The sequence below is a fragment of the Schistocerca nitens genome, chromosome 1 (assembly GCF_023898315.1).
Source record: "Schistocerca nitens isolate TAMUIC-IGC-003100 chromosome 1, iqSchNite1.1, whole genome shotgun sequence".
NCBI lineage: Eukaryota > Metazoa > Arthropoda > Insecta > Orthoptera > Acrididae > Schistocerca > Schistocerca nitens.
Genome location: NC_064614.1, coordinates 276,911,799 through 276,927,428, shown reverse-complemented (window position 1 = coordinate 276,927,428; position 15,630 = coordinate 276,911,799).

The following is a 15,630-nucleotide window of genomic DNA, read 5'->3' as shown; positions in this document are numbered from 1 at the left end:
TTGTTGAAAAGGATACGGTGCTGTCGCGCCATGACAGGAATTTAGACGAGGGTGTCAAGACAGGAGAAGGTGAAATGGGCCTCATTTTTGGAGTAGGTGGCGTACATTTTTAGGTGGAAAACGGAACAGGCGGCGAGGGAGATCTGTTGGAGGGTGTGGGGGCGCTGAAACGGATGAACATTCTGAAAGACGATGGTGAGGAATCTGATGATGTCCTCAGCGGTAAGGGGTGGGCGAAGGGTATTGCTGGGAGGGGTGGGGGCGTCCAGAGGGCGGACAGGAACGGTGAGGTCAGGAGTGGTAGGAGGGGGTCGGGCCTTACATTTCTGGGAGTAAGTAGAATGAGGGAGGTTACAGGTATTGCAGGAGGGGGGGGGGGCTGGGGCACTGCCGTAAGAAGTGGGATTGCCTACAGTGCGGGCAGGTGGGAGCATCATGGCACTCAGATGTCGTGTGTGAAGTATACCGCAAGCACCTCTGGCAGTGGAGGGATTGAGGAGGGGAACGGGAGGGGTCAACTTTATAACGTTGGTTAAAAAGGAGAGCACCCTCCTTCAGGAGACGGTCTATGGAGGGGGGGGTGCTCGGAAAATACCCGCATAAGGCAGGTGGGCCAGCAGAGTTGCGGATGCGGCGAACCGCATGCACCTCCAGATGGGGATGTGCCTGAAGCTCCGCCAACACCTCCTCCTCCGTGATCGTCGGACTAAGCCGAGTGATCATGGCAATGAGGGTTGGCGGGCGACGTGGAGGTTGGGGTTGGCGGGAGGGAGGCGGGGAAGGGGCAGGAGTGAGGGAGGCATGAGGGCCAAAGTGGGTGACAGGGATGCGGGAAAGGAGATCTGTGTGGAGGGTAGGGCTGGTGGAGGAGATGAGCACCGAATAACGGCGAGGAGTGAGGAGGGAGATGGGGGCACCAGGAAAATTCTGGAGAAGGAAGAGGTTGAGGTTCCAGGCCTCAAGAAGAGAGGGATCAGGACGGGAGAGGAGGTAGTGGTAGGAGGAGGGGGTGGTGGAGGAGGAGGAGGAGGAGGGGGCAAGGACAGGTGGGGAGACATCCATGGCATCATGGGCTGGGGAAGGGAGACGAGGCGGAGCCTTTTTGGGAGTAGAGGAGGCAGGGGTGCCACTGTGGCGCTTGACGGCGGCGGAGGAGGTGTGGGGGATGGGAGTGACTGGAATGTGGTGGGGAGTGGCAGGTCTCGGTGCTGAAGTCGGCGCTGGAGATGGTGAGGGCGATGACGAAGGCGACAGTGAAGACGATGATGATGAAGGCGAAGGGGAGAGTTGAGCATGGGCCGTAGCCCTCCGGGCGACCACCATAGCGGGGGCCGCAGAAACGGAAGGAGCAAAGGGAGGGAGTGGAGGAAAGGGATCAGAGGAGTTGCAGGTGGGAGGAACCCGGGATGGGGCGACAAATAGTGAGGGAGATGGGAGAGTGAGGAGTGGGGGGATGGACTGAGGGGGGAGTGATGCAGCACACCACGTGATAGTGGTGGCGGCGGCGGAGGGGGATGTGTATATGATGGCAGTGGTGGTGGCAGTAGTGGCGGTGGTTGGGGTCGACATTACGAGAAGGGGAAAAGCACAGGACAGAAGGGACAGAGAAACTATGAAGGAGACTGGGGCCGAAGCCCCACTCTGCTGTTGCTGGCGGGGGAGGCGACCTGGCTGGCCGGCCTGTGGGGACGCTATTGCTGCCGCTGCTGCTGCTGGATGCTGGACGCTGGCTGGGACCGCAGCTGGACGCTGGCTGCTGGGAGGAACCGCTGCTGGCTGCTGGCTGGGACCGCTTCTGGACGCTGGCTGCTGGCAGGAACCGCTGCTGGACGCTGGAAGGTACTGCTGCTGGCTGCTGGACGCTGGGTGCTGGCTGCTGGCTGCTGGCAGGAACCGCTGCTGGCTGCTGGACGCTGGCTGGGACCGCTGCTGGACGCTGGCTGCAGGCTGATGGCAGAAACCGCTGCTGGGTGCTGGCAGGAACCGCTGCTGGCTGCCGGCGGGGACCGCTGCTGGCTGCTAGCTGCTGGCTGCTGGCGAGGACCGATGCTGGCTGGACTGCTGCACGTTGACGGGCTGGCTGGCACCTGTAAACCTATCGCTTCGATTGGTACCGTAATAGCACAATCGAAGGGCGGTATTCAAACGAATTACCGCCGGAGATTCCTTGGCTGAGCGAGAGGCAGGCGCTTAAGTACGCTATCGGGGACGCCGCTATTGGCCGCTGCAAGCACGTGTTCCACTGTGGCGCCCTCACTCTAAATGCGAGCCAGGAGGCGCGCGCGGCCATAGCTTACGGCGCGATGGTGCAGAGACCTGCAGGGCTCTTCGACGTCCATGACGTCTGGCGGGGATTCAAATTCCACGGCGCGTGGTACCAGGTAGTTGACTTCCGTAAGACAAAATGGTAGTTAGAAGCACATTGCTGCTTCTCTTACATTTGTGACGGGTAATTTACCCACCTCATGATAAACCAATACATGCTGTAATACTTAGTATCAGAAGAATTGCATATTAGCCAATAGCTGTACGAATTATTTTTTACTCTTTACCGGTTTCGGTCAAAGCGACCATCACTAAAGGGAGAAAGAGCAGATAAGATGAATTAGTAGCTGTAAAAAAACTATTAATTTGATATCCATGTGATGTACTGCGTTTTCTCCCCGCCATGATGGTCGCTTTCACTAAATCAGGCAAATAATAAGGCTTAGTTCGCACAGCTGATGGCTGAAACGCTGTTCTTCAAGTTCCTGAAAACTGCGGCAAGTCATCTCTCCAAAATATTAATATTAATACGTTTTGTTTTGGTGATATGCCACATTACTAATATCAATTTTTTTTTTTTTTTGACAGAGTGAGAGCATGAATATTAGAGGTTTGTATGTATGTGTGTGTGTGTGTGTGTGTGTGTGTGTGTGTGTGTGTGTGTACATACCTCATTTACTTTCGATAGTAATATCAATCCAAAAGTGTAATAGAATGCAAAACACAGAATTAAGCTTGATTCTGGTCGTACAAAGCAGTGCAAAATCATATGAAAGGTGTTTACTGCTCGAACAAAAATTAAATTCATTAGTATTAATTTTAATGAAATTGTGGAAGACGTCTCGCTTAGGCATCTACGCGGTTAACAAAGACAACCTACATTTGACACAAAGGAGTGTCATGTTTTATTAGTCACATTTTATGAAAGACTGCAATACTACTATCCACCACAATAGTAGATTATCTTCGTGTGAAGAGATCGTAGAGATTTTCTTGTGGAACAAATTCAGACTAGGAAGCCACGTCCAAGACACAGAACAGCGAAGTTGAGGGGTGAAATGCCTATGGCTTTGTGATGTGATAGGCGGGAAAGTCAGTTTTTTTACGCTGAGGTCACTGTGCTCGGTGGCTTGTTCAGTGCTACTGTGACAGCGCATTCGCTATAGATCCTGCGTGGTGTCATGCATACTGCGCGAAGTTGCGCTTGCGGTGCGGCAGTGAACTAACTCAAGTTTTCTGCATGGCGTCTAGCATTGGTCTCCGTAAGTTCGATGCGATTTATCTTCTTTGGATGGCGTTTCTGGACATGATTTCTTATCCTCATTTTATTCCTGAAGACAGCTTCTAGGACTCCTCGAAATTTATCATTATGATTATGTTAGAACATGTACATCGCTGGACTGAATTCTGACTTGTTGCTGCCATCCGCATTGTATGTGCGCGCGCGCGTGCCCGTGTAGGTGTGTTAAGACACCCTCCTGTCTGAACCTAGTAAATAATTGACATAAATGAAAATTTTGCAGAGCATAAGGAAGTGTTTCTGCGTTTTAATATATGCAAACCATATATTAGCTAGAAGCGTAAGTGCACAATGCCTGTTTCCTGCTGTTCCTTTGTGAATATGTTGTTCGTAAAATATTGTGGCTCAGTATAAAAGACAAATCTCATGTCTTCCAGGTATGATGAGGTCCAGTCAAAGAATTCAGACATTGCTCTGTCTATTTCTTTATGAGCTGCTTCTTTCTCTTCGTATTATATTTCCACAAGTTTCTATTATGACAAAATCTTTTCCAGCCAAAAGGAAAGAAATTTACAGTCAGACAGCTCACACCAACCTCCAACTCACTTCCCCATATTTGACAGACTACAAACTACCTGTTACACACAAATCAGGAACAAAGCAGCATGAATTCGCAGTTCAGTGAATATAAAAAACATCGGTCTCTTACATCCAAAGATCTTCATATAATTTATCACTTGTTTTTAAATTGTTTCCAGAATAAAGGATACAAATACGAACAATGACAATAATTTTAAATTGTAATTACAGTTTCTAATCAGGTTCAAAATAAATTTTGTTCTACTTTTATATTTCTATTTCGATATAAGTAAAAAAATGTGGCATTAATTTTGGTTTTTGCTTTGGATAGTGTCATTAATTTAGTATGAGTATCGTACCCTACGATATGAGAAACAGAGAGAGAGAGAGAGAGAGAGAGAGTGTTCCGACCAGTTCCATTACAGTGTGTGTGTGTGTGTGTGTGTGTGTGTGTGTGTGTGGGTGTTCCGACCAGTTCCATTACAGTGTGTGTGTGTGTGTGTGTGTGTGTGTGTGTGTGTGTGTGTGTGTTTGTGTGTGGGTGGGTGGGTGGGTGCGCGCTAGTATTTATGCTTTTTACGTAACAGAGTATGAAATTTGAAGTATTTATGCTTTTTGCGTAACAGAGTTTGAAATTTGAAATACAGTGCTATCCTTGCGTAACATAAAAGTTTATATGCCAGAAAAGGAAAGTGAGACTTTGGATATTGACGTGAATGCTACTGAATGAGCAAAATGTGATTCAGAAGAGGGCACTGCTGCACAGGTGCAAATGGCCAGGCGGTGCAGGCGAGGCGACGCCACTTGCAGCTCGACCACAATGGCGGCCGCGGCATTGTCCTCACGTTTGCAACTTCGCTGTCCGCCCACCGCACCAGTGAATGCGCGCTCTTCTGTGAAACGTAAATTGGCGGAAATGAAGGTGACTTGGCGAATGAACAAACTGCTGCCTGCCGCCTCGGCCGCGTCAATAGCTGTGTGCCGAACATGCAAATGTGCCGCCAGGCGCGTCATGAATTACAAAACGACTGGACTGGCGCGCTCTTTTTAATGTTGTTAGAACACCGTCCGCGCTGCGAGTCCGTAAGGTGCGCCATTCAACGGGCGTCGTTGACTCCCGTCGCGCCATTTCTGCCTGGATGGTACTGACAGGCGTTGTGTAGCTCCGAGAGCTGACATCCTTCCAATTTCTGAAATGATGCGACAGGTTGCAACTAAAGTTCCAACTCACTAACACAGAAGGGGGTAGTTTTCGAAAGATTTTTTAATTTTTGTCTTAAAAAGTTCTCTGTAGTTTTGTGAACAAGGAAAAGTTTACTTCAAGGAAACTGTACAGAAGAAAGTTCCAAAATTGCAGGAATATAAAAGTTTCTGTACATATGAAGACGCCTCCATGTCATTCAGAGCTGCCCTGTTAAAAACAGAATTTTGTTGTCACGCCCGGGTTCCCGGGTTCGATTCCCGGCGGGGTCAGGGATTTTCTCTGCCTCGTGATGGCTGGGTGTCGTGTGCTGTCCTTAGGTTTAAGTAGTTCTAAGTTCTAGGGGACTGATGACCATAGATGTTAAGTCCCATAGTGCTCAGAGCCATTTTTTTGTTGTCACGTGTTTAGTTTTTATGAAGTTTCAGTCTCTATTGTCTTAGCGACACAACATTATTAGAGAAGTAATTACATGGTAGGACTGAGGACTAAAATGGGAATTTTAATAGCTGAACATGGGAACGGATACAAAAACTGTTCTGGTAAGACTATAACGTTAGAAAATAAATATGCTACTTGCACTGCTATATTTCAATGATGGCGCAGTGTAAGGTTATGGGATTGATGGGAGTGCCTGGTGGACTAAATATGTAAAGAACTTGAACAGCTATTGAGTGTAGGAGGGTCTTCGAAGCACAGAAATCAGTGCTGGAAGCCACCAAAGGAGCAAAAATAAGTATATCTTAAAAAGAAAAGACAGGGTCAGCAACACGAGAAACAAGATGAATATGTTATGCAGGGTAGGTAGAGAAACAAGCTTTAACGTTAACTAGAATTTCTGTGAAGTTATCTGTTTGATATTCGAGTACATGTTGGATAAAATCTGTTAAGGATAGAGGGCTGGAATTTGTATATTGTCGTAAATTATATGTAACTAAAAGTAGACTATTTTCAAGACTTCAATTAGAAAAGTAAAAACTCTTTTAAAGAAAAACTATCAGTTAATTACTGAAATTTTTCATAATCATCTTTACAAATATTTGAACCATAATTTCCGACAGTAACACAGTTTGAAAAGTCGAATTTAAACATTATAGTGTAAAGAACTCTCAGGAAAAAACAGAGTCCTACTTTGTTTTTATTTCGAGATATGTGTACCTATTACGTAAATATTATTATTATTATTATGTGCGATTGGACCCATACGGATCACGCAAAGGTTTTCCCGTTTCAATTTTTTAATTCTCCAAACTTCTCTCATTCTTTCCCCATGAATTCTCTTTCTTTCCTCTGTCCATTTTGTCCCCTGTCTCTTGCAAACTTCATTCTCGGGTTGTACTTTCCAACTATTGATTTTTTGCCTGTATACATTTCTGTTTATAACTTCTGAAGAATTTATTTGTGCATTAGCTAGATCTGTTTTGGTTTCTTGTATCCAGGGTATGGTTTTCAATTTTTCAATATATATTAAAATTTTGTGGGAGAGTCTGGGTGTTGGGAGTCTGTGGATATGACCGTAAAATTTTAGTCTTCTTTTCCGGATGTCTGCGGCGAGGTTAGATAATTTTTCTGTAGTTTTCCGAGACTGTAAGCTGTATCCATCTTCAGTTCTTTTTGGGCCAAGAATCTTTCTGATAATTTTGCGTTCCTCTTTCAGGATGCCTTCCAGGTCGCCTTTTCTATGGAGTGTGAGTGTTTCGCTGGCATATAGTGCTTCGGGCTTGATTACTGTATCGTAGTGTCGTATTTTTGAGTGAATGGAGAGACACTTTTTATTGTAGATGTTGTGGGTTTTCCAGTATGCTCTTTTCAGTTTTTGCAGTCGAACTTTTTGTGCAGTTTTCTCTCCCCGTGTGGGTTCTAGGACCTCGCCTAAGTATTTAAAGAATGGAACTCTCTCAATTTGTCCATATTTTGTAGTCAGTTTTTAAGTTTCAAATTTTGAGCAGATGAATTTGGTTTTTTGGAAGGAAATTTGTAGCCCAACTTTTTCGGCGCATTCTTTGAGAATGTATATCTGTTTAATTGCTGTGGTCTCGTTTTCTGCTAGAATGGCCACGTCATCTGCAAATGCCAAGCATGAAATTTTAATACCATCTTTAGATCTTCCTAGTTGTATAGGCTTCCAGTAATTTTGATTCTTCAGTTCTTTTTCCCATTCTCGGATGACTTTGTCTAAGACAAGGTTGAAGAGGAGTGGAGACAAGCCGTCACCTTGTCTGACGTCGGTTTTGATCAGGAAGGGCTCTGATATTTCACCCAGTAATCTTATCTTAGAAGTTGTGTTTGTGAGCGTTTCTTTGATAAGGTTTAGGGTTTTCGGAGCGAGTCCTAGCTCCTCAAGGATAATAAAGAGAGATTGCCTATCGATTGAATCATAAGCCTTTGTGAAATCAACAAAGGAACAAATGATCGGACTGTTCCTGACTGCTTTGTATTTTAGTGTTGTCTTCAAATTGAAAATTTGTTCTGCACAGGATCGGTGAGGGCGAAAGCCAGCTTGGTATTCACCAATACTGCGTTCGAGTTGTTCTTGTGTTCGTTGAAGAAGACAAGCTGAGAGGATTTTATAAGTGACTTGGAGAAGGGAGATTCCTCGATAGTTGTTTATATCTGCCATGTCTCCCTTTTTATGCAGTGGATGAATTAGGGCGCATTTCCAATCTTCTGGTAGTTTTTCTGTCTGCCAAATGTCTGTGATGATTTGAGTGAGTTCTTTGAGGGAATTTGGTCCAAGATTTTTAAGTAGTTCTGCAGTGATATTATCTTCTCCGGATGCCTTGTTGTTTTTCAGTCTATGAATATGTCTTTGGATCTTCTCTAGTGTAGGTGGTGGGGATTCTGGATTTGTGTAGACAGCAGTTTCTTGAGGGAATCTTGAAGAAGGTTCAGGGCAATTGAGGAGTCCGGAAAAGTATCTTGCCAGCTCCTCACAATTTTCCCGATTTGTGGGCGCTAGTTTTCCATCTGGTTTTCTGAAACATAGATTTCGTGAGCCGTATCCATTGATTCTCCCAGCAAAGGTCTTATAGAAGTCTCGTACATTATAGTTACGGAAATTTTCTTCAATAGACTCACACTGTTCCTTGAGGTAGGTTTTTTTGCCACTTGTCTTCTGGTGTTGTGGAAGTGATCTAGATTTTCTGGGGATTTTTTACTGTTATACTTCAGAAAGGCTTTCTTTCTTTCTTCCAGCGCTTTTTCACATCCAGAGTCCCACCAGGGGTGTTTTGTGTTCTTTTTCAATGGGATCAGTTCTTTTGCCTTCTTTGTAATTTTTGTTCGAAATTTTTACCAAGAGTCAGCTGGTTCCTTTTCCCACTCCTCTTTCAGATTGGTTTCTTTGATTGTTCGTGTGTCAAATTTCATCATGTGTGTTTTCTTCGGATAGAATTTTTTTGGGGTGAATTTCACTTTAATGCGTGTTAAGTAGTGGTCTGAGTCAATGTTCGCCCCTCTGCGGACTTGGACATCAAGGATCTCTTTCTGTACGAAATAGGAGATGGCAATGTGGTCAATCTGATATTCGCCGATCTCTTCTATGGGGGACCTCCAGGTCTTTTGTTTTCTAGGTTTTTTCTCAAAGATGTAGACATTATTTTTAGATTATTTTGTTGGCATAGTTCAATAAATCTCAGTCCGTTTCTGTTGGTGAATCTGTGTGCTGGATATTTTCCTACAGTTTTTTGGTGTTCTTTCTCTCTGCCAATTTGTGCATTGAAATCTCCCATTAAGATTTTGATATCATCCCGGGGAATTTTGGCCATGACATCTTCAAGTTTAGTCCAGAAATTTTCAGTTTGTAGTTGGCGTTTTTTGTTGTCTATGTTTGTGGGTGCATGAACATTTATCAATGTGTATTTCTTGTTGGCGCACTGGATACGCATGGTCATGAGGCGATTATTTATGGAAGAGACCTCTCTAATTGAGCCTAATATACACTCCTGGAAATTGAAATAAGAACACCGTGAATTCATTGTCCCAGGAAGGGGAAACTTTATTGACACATTCCTGGGGTCAGATACATCACATGATCACACTGACAGAACCACAGGCACATAGACACAGGCAACAGAGCATGCACAATGTCGGCACTAGTACAGTGTATATCCACCTTTCGCAGCAATGCAGGCTGCTATTCTCCCATGGAGACGATCGTAGAGATGCTGGATGTAGTCCTGTGGAACGGCTTGCCATGCCATTTCCACCTGGCGCCTCCGTTGGACCAGCGTTCGTGCTGGACGTGCAGACCGCGTGAGACGACGCTTCATCCAGTCCCAAACATGCTCAATGGGGGACAGATCCGGAGATCTTGCTGGCCAGGGTAGTTGACCTACACCTTCTAGAGCACGTTGGGTGGCACGGGATACATGCGGACGTGCATTGTCCTGTTGGAACAGCAAGTTCCCTTGCCGGTCTAGGAATGGTAGAACGATGGGTTCGATGACGGTTTGGATGTACCGTGCACTATTCAGTGTCTCCTCGACGATCACCAGTGGTGTACGGCCAGTGTAGGAGATCGCTCCCCACACCATGATGCCGGGTGTTGGCCCTGTGTGCCTCGGTCGTATGCAGTCCTGATTGTGGCGCTCACCTGCACGGCGCCAAACACGCATACGACCATCATTGGCACCAAGGCAGAAGCGACTCTCATCGCTGAAGACGACACGTCTCCATTCGTCCCTCCATTCACGCCTGTCGCGACACCACTGGAGGCGTGCTGCACGATGTTGGGGCGTGAGCGGAAGACGGCCTAACGGTGTGCGGGACCGTAGCCCAGCTTCATGGAGACGGTTGCGAATAGTCCTCGCCGATACCCCAGGAGCAACAGTGTCCCTAATTTGCTGGGAAGTGGCGGTGCGGTCCCCTACGGCACTGCGTAGGATCCTACGGTCTTGGCGTGCATCCGTGCGTCGCTGCGGTCCGGTCCCAGGTCGACGGGCACGTGCACTTTCCACCGACCACTGGCGACAACATCGATGTACTGTGGAGACCTCACGCCCCACGTGTTGAGCAATTCGGCGGTACGTCCACCCGGCCTCCCGCATGCCCACTATACGCCCTCGCTCAAAGTCCGTCAACTGCACATACGGTTCACGTCCACGCTGTCGCGGCATGCTACCAGTGTTAAAGACTGCGATGGAGCTCCGTATGCCACGGCAAACTGGCTGACACTGACGGCGGCGGTGCACAAATGCTGCGCAGCTAGCGCCATTCGACGGCCAACACCGCGGTTCCTGGTGTGTCCGCTGTGCCGTGCGTGTGATCATTGCTTGTACAGCCCTCTCGCAGTGTCCGGAGCAAGTATGGTGGGTCTGACACACCGGTGTCAATGTGTTCTTTTTTCCATTTCCAGGAGTGTATTTCTGTGCACCGCAAATGCCATGCCCAGGAGTGGCGTACCATTGCCAATTCGTTTGTCAGTCTTGCTCTTGAAGATGCGATAGTTTCCATAGTCTATTGTATTTTCATCCGTGAATCTAGTTTCTTGTAACGCTAAGATCTTAATTTTTTTTGGTCTAGCTCTGTTACTAAGTTGTGTAATTTTCCAGGTTGAATTAGGGTCTGAATGTTAAAGGTACCAATGTACATGGGAACCTTGGGACGAAGTTTGCTTGAGAACTCTGATCGTGATGGCCCGGGTTCCCCAGAATCCGAAAACCCAGTTGTCGTCTGTCGACGAGTGGATTGGTTACCACCTGGGGTAATTCTGTCATTACTCTCACGATTCATGATAGCTTGTAAGTTTTTGTCCAGTGTTTCCACTGGGTGTTTAGAACCAGGGATTGTAAGTTCCTGGAACATATAATACAGCCGCACCTACTAGATGGACAGACGCTGACCTCGCTGCCGCTCGACTCGAGTACAGACGCATTGAGGATTTGGAATGTGAGATTTTTTTTCAAGGTTTTCTCCTATAGATCCGCCGTGTTCTGCGTTAATAAATAATTAACATGCCTTATTTCACTTGCAATGGCAAGGAAAGCGTTTCTGAAGAAGAGAAATTTGTTAACATCGAGTGTAGATTTCAGTGTCAGGAAATCGTTTCTGAAAGTATTTGTATGGAGTGTAGCCATGTATTGAAGTGAAACGTTGACGATAAATAGTTTAGACAAGAGAGAATAGAAGCTTTCGAAGTGTGGTGCTTCAGAAGAATGCTCAAGATTAGATGGGTAGATCACATAACTATAATAATGGCGTGTGACGAGGGCCTCCCGTCGGGTAGACCGCTCACCAGGTGCAAGTCTTTCGATTTGACGCCACTTCGGCGACTTGCGCGTCGATGGGGATGAAATGATGATGATTAGGGCAACACAACACCCAGTCCCTGAGAGGAGCAAATCTCCGACCCAGCCGGGAATCGAACCCGGGCCCTTAGGATTGAAAGTCTGTCGCGCTGACCACTTTTTATTATTTTAAATCTCATTTTGTTCGTTATAGCTCGTTGCAATTGTTCGTGGCGGACGTCACCTGACGCCCGTTGAAGTTCGTTATTTACCCATTCACTCAGTTTTTTTTATTACGGAGGGCGGCTAACCCTCTGACCGAACACGCTGAGCTACCGTGCCGGCGATCACTCAGCTACCGTGGGCGGACGTCACATAACTAACGAGGAGGTATTGAATAGAATTGGAGAGAAGAGAAATTTGTGGCACAACTTGACTAGAAGGGATAGGTTGGTAGAGCATATTCTGAGGCACCAAGGGATCACGAACTTAGTATTGGAGGGCAGCGTGGAGACTAAAAGTCTTAGAGGGAGGCCAAGAGATGAGTACACTAAACAGATTCAGAAGGATGTAGGTTGCAGTAGGTACTGGAAGATGAAGAAGCTTCCACAGGATAGAGTAGCATGGAGAGCTGCGTCAAACCAGTCTGAGGACTGAAGACCACAACAACAACTTTTCACTTGCAACAGAAAATACAATTCGGAAAAATGGGTGATACCAAAAGCAGTGGTTCATACACTAACTTATTTCGTAAATATCTGTTAAAAGATGGTAAGCATTGCTTGGGCTTATAAATCTTATTCACTGAGGTACACTATTTAGAAAATTGAAAAAATTTTGAGGATTTCCCCTTGTGTTCACCAACCAATCCCCTTCATACTTATTTACATTTCTGGCCATTACAACTATAAGGGTGGCACGCAACAAAAGCCAAACTGGTACAAGGGTCCTTCGTGTATCGATATGCAGATCGTTAACATTTCTGTAAAATCATAAAAAGAAGGTAGGAGTAACTGGGATTGTGGACTGCCGAGACTTCTGTTCGCGTAACTGCTGCTGAGGCTGATCGGGGTCCTAAGACTGTCATGCAGTATTGGGGTGTTCAGAAGGGCTACATAAATGCGATGCAGGATTTCAACGGCGAAACTCGACTAGCACCCGAGAGGACATACATATTCTTCGGTCGGTCATTCAGCAGCGTTCAGCCCCGTCACGTACGGTAACCAAGCAAATTTGCTAATTAGCAGCAAGAGAAGCATGCGCATGGTCAGTGCGACGACGTCTGGAATACCATGGCGACCACTGATATGACTTCTGCTGACGCGGTAACGAAGATCCACGCTGACAGTGGTGTGCTTAACGACAACACTGGACACAGTATAGACAATACGATTTTTTTGTTTTGTTTTTAAGGCAAGACCTGGTTCTGCGTACATCAGCACGTTGCACGTATCCGCGAATGGATGCTGCAAGGGAAGCGAACATTACCAGATTGTATTCATTATCCAAAATAGGGGTCCTGTGATGGTTCTGGGTGCTTTTAGGTTAAAAAACATGATCGCCTTTGACTAACATGTTCATGGTGGCAGCTTCTTTTGTCCTGGAATGAGAGGTTATTAATATTTCAATTGGTGGGTTCAGTGGGTACAAAAAGAAAAGAAACAAAAAGAGAGGCGCTAAAATCAGTTTAGTCGAAAGAGAAAGGAACTGTCGCCTGGGGCGTATTGACAAAGTGGCCGTAACGTAAAATGTTTCCCGAGATGGAATTAACGAAATAAAATTCAGTGAACTTGCCAAAGAGAACGCATCATCATGGGCGCATATATAAAGAGGCCATAGAGAATTACAAACGCATAATAATATCAACAGAAAAAAGCACATGTTAAGTTAGGCAAAAATATGTATGTCGACTCTGCACCAAAAGGATGACAGTCGATTACTTTTAATCAGGAACAATGGCGTAAGCCACACATAAACACACAATCGGCATCGCGTGCGGATTGCGATGCCATCTATACAGCAATGAAATAAGTCTTTTGTTTTTGTTAATATTTTTTTCATTTTGGGTTGGACAGCCACACTTCCATTTCCCGCATTGGCTTTTATAAAATTGGTTATTTACACTACGATTAGCTGATTTTGGCTGTTATTTCCGCTGTTAGCTATTTTCAAGAGTATACCACTAGGCTCGTAAAGTTACACGGTTACACTCTGTGGGTTTATAGACAGAAATGATGTACATTTCTAGCTATACACCGACAAAGCTTGATGGTGTAACTTTACTAACATAGAACTACGTATTTGAAAATGGCTAACAGCCGACGTCAGCTGATAGCGGTGTAACAGAGGTCTACATATTACACTTTTAACCTGCCCATCAGAAAAGTTATTAAAGTGCAACCAAATGGCCGCTTCGTCTCATTGCGTTTTCATGTAAATTGCAGCCAATGACTAGTCACTGGATGTCACCTGAGTAACAAATCCATGTTCGGAAGCTGGTCAAGTCGACAGTTGGCCATGTGACTGTATTGATTGTAAAGTGAAACGGGGAGGAACAACTGCAGCGAAACGAAGACTAGACAGATTGGTTCAAATGGCTCTGAGCACTATGGGACTTAACATCTATGGTCATCAGTCCCCTAGACCTTAGAACTACTTAAACCTAACTAACCTAAGGACATCACACACATCCGTGCCCGAGGCAGGATTCCAACCTGCAACCGTAGCAGTCGCGCGGCTCCGGACTGAGCGCCTAGAACCGCTAGACCACCGCGGCCGGAAGACTAGACAGACTTCATGCACTGACGAAGAGGGACCGCCCTGGTTTAAGATAAAATATTGCAGGGATTTAGCGGAAGGAATCATTCGTGAGTTTCAAAGTGCTAACAGTAGCCAAGCTTGCACGATGCCTGTGTGTCGGCCATCAAACACCTCCTTATAACCCACAAATTTCTGTATTCAGTGATAAGCAACGCTTGAGGTTGAGTAAAGAGCGATGACGCTGGACAGTGGAATACTTGAGACAAACAGTTCGAACTGATGAATCACACTTTTCTCTGTCCTGGTGCAATACGTAGGAACCGTTTGGGTTTGGTGAATGCCTGGAGGACGTTACCTGTCGTCATGTACAGTGCCAACAGTGAAGTGCGAAGAGGGTGGTGCTACGATATGGGGATGTTTTACTACACTTCAGAAAATCCTAAATTTGTAAATAGATTCAGTAGTTTACAGAACTGTGTATTGCGTGCAGAGGAGGAACATTTCGGTGTTGATAGCTGTATCAGCATAACAATGCTCCAGGTCATAAAGCAGCGTCTGTAAGTCGATGGTTTACGGACAGTAACATACGTGAAATGGACTGTCTGCCTAGTCCGGACCTGAACCAAATGGAAGATCTTTGGGATAAGTAGAACATCGATTTCGCTCCAAACCCCAGCGTCAAAAATCATTACCTTCTCTGGTTTCAGATTTTAGTGAATAGTGGGATGCCATTCCTCAAAAGACATTAGAAGCTTTATAGAGAGTGTCGCCAGCAATGATCAAGCCGTCATAAAGACGAAGGGTTGGCATTAATAGGTGTCCAGACAGTGTCGTTCAGAAAGGGTAATATGTGGGTGGACATCGGGACTACAGAGTATCATAACTATATCACATTGAAGATGAGTGCATTGTAAATACAATAATTATAATGAATGAAAGAGGAGATGTCAAAACAACACAAAGAGAAATGTTAAAGAAACGAAGGAAATTAACAGCGAGGGAAAGGCTTTAGAGAAACATTGTGACGTAGCAAGATAGTTCTCTTTTTCGATAAGAAGTAAGAAACGGTATGACAGGCGAAGAATAAGGCAAAATAGGAAAAGGCTAGCAATTATAAAAAAAATCATAAAAAGAAAATTTCCTGGAGAACCCTGGATATATAGGTAAGAAATATCATTTTCTTACGACAGTGACAAGGAAAGGAAATGGCTGAGCCATTAAATCGAAAGATGTCGTTACAAACCATGTTATCGAAGAACTGTCTGTATGTTGAAGGCCGGAAGATGGAGAACATATCAGGTAACAGACGTCATGATGAATTCATCGTACTGGAGCACTAGAACGATTGGGCGAGAGAG